Source organism: Gorilla gorilla, chromosome 1 (genome assembly GCF_029281585.2).
Source record: "Gorilla gorilla gorilla isolate KB3781 chromosome 1, NHGRI_mGorGor1-v2.1_pri, whole genome shotgun sequence".
NCBI lineage: Eukaryota > Metazoa > Chordata > Mammalia > Primates > Hominidae > Gorilla > Gorilla gorilla.
This window is the reverse complement of record NC_073224.2, coordinates 204,796,911-204,802,910: the sequence shown is the minus strand read 5'-3', so window position 1 is coordinate 204,802,910 and position 6,000 is coordinate 204,796,911.

Sequence of the window (6,000 nt, the reverse complement as noted above, 5' to 3'; positions counted from 1 at the left end):
CCAGCCTGGGCAACACAGTGAAACCCTGTTTCTACTAAAATACAAAAAATTAGCTGGGCATGGTGGTGTGCGCCTGTAGTCCCAGCTACTCGGGAAGCTTAAACAGGAGAATGGCTTGAACCTGTGAGGTGGAGGTTGCAGTGAACCAAGATCACACCATTGCTCTCCAGCCTGGATGACAGAGCAAGACTCTGTCTCCAAGAAAGAAAAAGGAAATTGTGGCTGGGTGCAGTGGCTCCTGCCTGTAATTCCAACGCTTTGGGAGGCCAAAGTGGGCAGATCACTTAAGGTCAGGACTTTGAGACCAGCCTGGGCAACATGGTGAAACCCCGTCTTTACTAAAAGTACAAAAATTAGGCCAGGCGCGGTGGCTCACGCCTGTAATCCCAGCACTTTGGGTGGCCGAGGCAGGCGGATCACAAGGTCAGGAGATTGAGACCATCCTGGCTAACACGGTGAAACCCCATGTCTACTAAAAATACAAAAAAAATTAGCTGGACGTGGTGGCAGGCGCCTGTAGTCCCAGCTACTTGGGAGGCTGAGGCAGGAGAATGGCGTGAACTCGGGAGGCAGAACTTGCAGTGAGCCGAGATCGCGTACCACTGCACTCCAGCCTGGGAGACACAGCGAGACTCCATCTCAAAAAAAAAAAAAAAAAGTACAAAAATTAGCCAGGCATGGTGGTGCACGCCTGTAATCCCAGCTATTCAGAGGCTAAGGCAGGAGAATCGCTTGAACCCAGGAGGCAGAAGTTTCAGAGGGCGAAGATCACGCCACTGCACTCCAGCCTGGGCGACAGAGTGAGACTGTATCTCAAACAAAAAAAAAAAAAAAAGAGAGAGAGAAAGAAATTCTGACATTTGTGACGACATTGATGGAATTGGAGAACATTATGCTCAGTGAAATAAGTCAGGCCCAGAAAGACAAATACCACATGTTCTCATTTATATGTGGAATTTAAAAAATGAACTTATAGAAGTAGAGAGTAGAACAGTAGTGAAGTAGTGACAGAAGCTGGAGGATGGGGGAAATGGGGAGGTGATGGTCAAAGGGTATACAATTTCTTGGGTTTTTTGTTTGTTTCTTTCTTTCTTTTTGAGAGAGAGTCTTGCTCTGTCATCCAGGCTGGAGTGCAGTGGCACGATCTTGGCTCACTGCAATCTCTACCTCACAGGTTCAAGTGATTCTCCTGCCTCAGCCTCCCTAGTAGCTGGGACTACAGGCATTATACAGGCATGCACCACCACACCCAGCTAATTTTTTTGTGTGTTTGTACTTTTAGCAGAGATGGGATTTCACCATGTTGGCCAGGCTGGTCTTGAACTCGTGACCTCAAGTGATCTACCCACCTCAGCTTCCCAAAGTGCTGGGATTACAGGCATGAGCCACCGTGCCTGGCCCAAAGGGTATACAATTTCAAACAGGGAGAATGTTTTATCTTTTTATGCGTTCTATTGCACAGCCTGGTGAATATAGTTAATAACAGAGTGTTGAAAATTTCAAAATTGCTAAGTAAATTTCAAGTGTTCTTGCCACAAAAAAACGTTTAGTATTTGAGGTGACAGATATGTTAACTAGCTTGATTTAATTATTTCACATTGCATTCATAAATTGTAACAGCATTTTGTACCCCATAAATGTTTTCCCCACACAACACCCTCTTCACAGAACTCATAAGTCTACACAATTATAAGTTGTCAATTTACAATTTAAAAAAAGAAAAAAGTTGGCATTTGCTATAACAAAAGTACCCTAGAAAATAATATATATATAAAAGTTGGCTTTTGCCAGTCTGACAAATGAAGGGTGAAGCTGGAGCAATATGTACAGAGGCAAAAAGGAAGAAAACCCAAGATACACTCAGGGAAATAGAGAGTTTGGGCTGGGCGCGGTGGCTCACGCCTATAATCCCAGCACTTTGGGAGGCTGAGGTGGGCGGAACACCAGGTCAGGAGTTTGATTCCAGGCTGGCCAATATGGTGACACCCCGTTTTACTAAAAATACAAAAATTAGCTAGATGTGGTGGCTAATGCCTATAGTCCAAGCTACTCGGGAGGCTGATGCAAAAGAATCTCTTGAACCTGGGAGGCGGAGGTTACAGTGAGCCGAGATCGCACCACTGCATTCCAGCCTGGGTGACAGAGCGAGACTCTGTCTCAAAAAAAAGAGAGAGTTTGGTTTACATAGAGCATAGTTTTAATGGCATAATGCAAAATGAACTAAAGAAAGAACCAGATTTGTGTGACCTGATAAGGAGTTTGAACTTTGTTGTACAAGAGAAAGTGATTCCAAGCCGAAGAGAAATGATCAGGTGAGTGTTTTAGGAAGGAAACTATGTCATGAGCAAAAGGTGCAGGAGTGAAGGCAGCTATGGAATCAATCCAAGTGTCCATTGATGGATGAACAGATAAAGAAAATGTAAGATACATACGCAGTGGAGTACTATTCAGTCTTTAAAAGAAGGAAATTCTGTCATCTTTGATAACACAGATGAACTTGGAGGACATTACCTGGGCGAAATAAGCTAGGCACAGAAATACAAATGTCTCATGATCTCATTTGTATGTGGAATCTAAAAAAGTCAAACTCATAGAAGCAGAGAGTATAATGGTGGTTACCAGGGGATGGAGGGTGAGAAGGAAGATTGGGGAGACAACAAAATTTCAGTTAAGAGGAATACATTCAAGAGTTCTACTGTTGTACACCATGGTGACTACAGTTGATAACAATGTATTGCATACTTGCAGATCGCTAAGAGGATGAATGTTAATTGTTCTCATACAAATAAATGATAAGTATTTGAGGTGATGCATATGCTAATTAGCTCAATTTGCCATTCCACAATGTATACATATTTCAAAACATCATGTTGTATGCTATAAATATATATAATTTTTATTTGTCAACAGAGAGAGAGAAAAGGCAGGAAGACTGGGATAAGGGATACTGGTAAAGTCCATTGGAGTTATATAAACTGAGACACTGAATTCAAACTGTGCTGGCAGATACAAAAAATGCTGAAGTTAAAGACTTTTAAGAAATATAAAAGGAGGCCGCCTGCAGTGGCTCACATCTGTAACCCCAGCACTTTGGGAGGCCAAGGCAGGTGGATCACCTGAGGTCAGGAGTTTGAGACCAGCCTGACCAATATGGTGAAACCCTGTCTCTACTAAAATTAGAAAAATTAGCCGGGCGTGGTGATACACGCCTGTAGTCCCAGCTACTCCGGAGGCTGAGGCAGGAGAATCACTTGAACCTGGGAGGCAGAGGTTGCAGTGAGCCGAGATCGCACCACTGCACTCCAGCCTGGGCGACAGAGCAAGATTCGGTCTCAAAAAAAAAAAAAAAAAAAAGGAAAAGGACCAGGTGTGGTGGCTCCCGCCTGTAATCCCAACACTTTGGGAGGCTGAGGCAGGAGGATAACTTGAGCCCAGGAGTTCGAGACCAGCCTGGGCAGCGTAGTGAGACCCATCTCTACAAAATAAAAAAATTAGCCAGGCATGGTGGTGCATGCCTGTGGGTCCAGCTGCTTGGGGGACTAAGGCAGGAAGATCACTTGAGCTGGGGAAGTCGAGGCTGCAGTGAGCTGTGATTGTGCCACTGCACTGCAGCCTGGGCAACAGAGTGATACCCCTGTCTCAAAAAATAAAAAAAAGTTTGAAACAGAAAATAAGAAAACAAAATAAACTGGGTGTATATCGTCAGGATCATCTTTAGTTTTTTCCAGTAGTCCTTGTGGTACTACCACCGTTTTGTTAAATCCACCAGCCAAAGGTTTTTATTTTGTCTTAATATTTGATGAAAAGAAACTCCTGGTTCCAAACCAATAGATAAATGGAGAGTACCTAAGACATAAGATAAAATATTGATAAATTCTCAGATGCAATTCTTCTTCTTCTTTAGGTCTTGCCAAGGGAGAAGTCATCACACAAATGTTTTTTTACTGCTCAGTCCAAAGCCTTTTTCTCAGACACAGACTGGCTTCCTTTGCTCCTCTTTTCTCTTGATGCAAGTCGGCTTTCCAATCCATTGTGATCACTACCACAGAATCTGTCATTCACGTGTCTTTTCCCTCTCCATGCCACAGCCTCAGGGTAGAACCCTGTCCGAAGGCACCTTCCTCACTGTTCTGAAAAACAATCACCAGTCCCTTTTCCTTTAGGAATTGAGACCCATCTAATCACTTTAAGGAAAAAGAAAGGATGTAAGTGTTCCAATAATCTCAGCAGAGTTGTCAGACATGTGAGAGAAGTAGCCATCTTGGACTTGGACACCAATAGCCTTCAGAAGACTTCAGACCTGGCCTCCCTCTGACCTGGAGCTGCCTGGCCGAGCCCAGCCAACCCTGAAAACCATAATGAGTTGTTGTCTAAAGCCACTGAGTTTAGGGGTAGTGTGTTAGGAAGCAATAGATAACTGAACTAGAGGTAGTGCTAAGAAACAGACTACAGCACAGCAGGGGGTAAAACCAGTGAGGAAGTGATTTTCATAATCCAGGTGCTCTCAGTGCCTCTTGTTCAAGGATTCCCACTGCTCTTCAGATAAAGTTCAAAATACTTAGCATGGCCTACAAGGCCTTTTATGATCTCACCCGTGCCTACAAGACCTCTTTTTTTTTTTTTAAGATGGAGTCTCACTCTGTTGCCCAGACTGGAGGGCAGTGGCACGATCTTGGCTCACTGTAACCTCCGCCTCCCAGGTTCAAGCGATTCTCCTGCCTCAGCCTTGTAAGCAGCTGAAATTACAGGCGTGTGCCACCACGCCTGCTAATTTTTTTGTATTTTTAGTAGAGATGGGGTTTTACCATGTTGGCCAGGCTGGTCTCGAACTCCTGACCTCAGGTGATCTGCGCACCTCAGCCTCCCAAAGTGTTGGGATTACAGGCGTGAGCCACCACGCCCAGCCAAGGCCTCTTCTTATACCACTCCAAAAGTCTTTTTTCAATAAAGCTTTATTTAAATATAATTCACACATCTAACAGTTGATCCATTTATACAATTTAATGGTTTTCAGTGTATTCACAGATATGTGCATCCATCACCACTCAATTTTAGAATATTTTATTTTTTTGAGATGGAGTCTCATTCTCCTGCCCAGGCTGGAGTGTAGTGGCTCCATCTTGGCTCACTACAACCTCAACCTCCTGGGTTCAAGTGATTCTCATGTTTCAGCCTCCTAGTAGCTGGGATTATAGGCATGCACCCGGCTAATTTTTGTATTTTTAGTAGAGATGGGGTTTCACCACGTTGGCCAGGCTGGTCTTGAACTCCTGACCTCAGGTGATCCACCCATCTCAGTTTCCCAAAGTGTTGGGATTACAGGCGTGAGCCACTGTGCCTGGCCTAGAATATTTTCATTACCTCAAAAAGAAACCCTGCATCATTCAGCTATGATACACCTATTATTCCCCATCACTCTCTCGGCCACTTCCTCTAATCTACTTTGTCTCTGTAGATTTCCATGTTCTGGCCATTTCATGTGAATACAATATGTGGTCTTTTGTGACTGGCTTCTTTCACTTAGCACGTTTTCAAGCTTTACTCATGTTGCGGCATGTTATCAGTACTTCATTCCTTGTTATGGATTAATAATATTCTTTTGTACAGATATACTACATTTTGCTTATCCATTCATCAGTTGATGGACATTTGCGTTATTTCTACCTTTTAGTTATTATTATTGAGACAGGGTCTCGCTCTGCCACCTAGGCTGGAATGAGGTGGCACAATCACAGCTCACCACAGCCTCGACTTCCTGGGCTCAGGTGTTCTGGCACAGTGCCACCATGCCTGGCTAATTTTTGTATTTTTTGTAGAGATGGGGTTTCACCATGCTGCCCAGGCTAGCTACTCCCAAACTCTGGGGCTCAAGCAACTCTCCCGCCTTGGCCTCCCAAAGTACTAGCATTACCGATGTGAGCCACCAAACCTGGCCCTTTTGGCTATTATTAATGCTGGTATAAACATCTGCATACAAGTTATTGAGCAAATGTTTTCGTT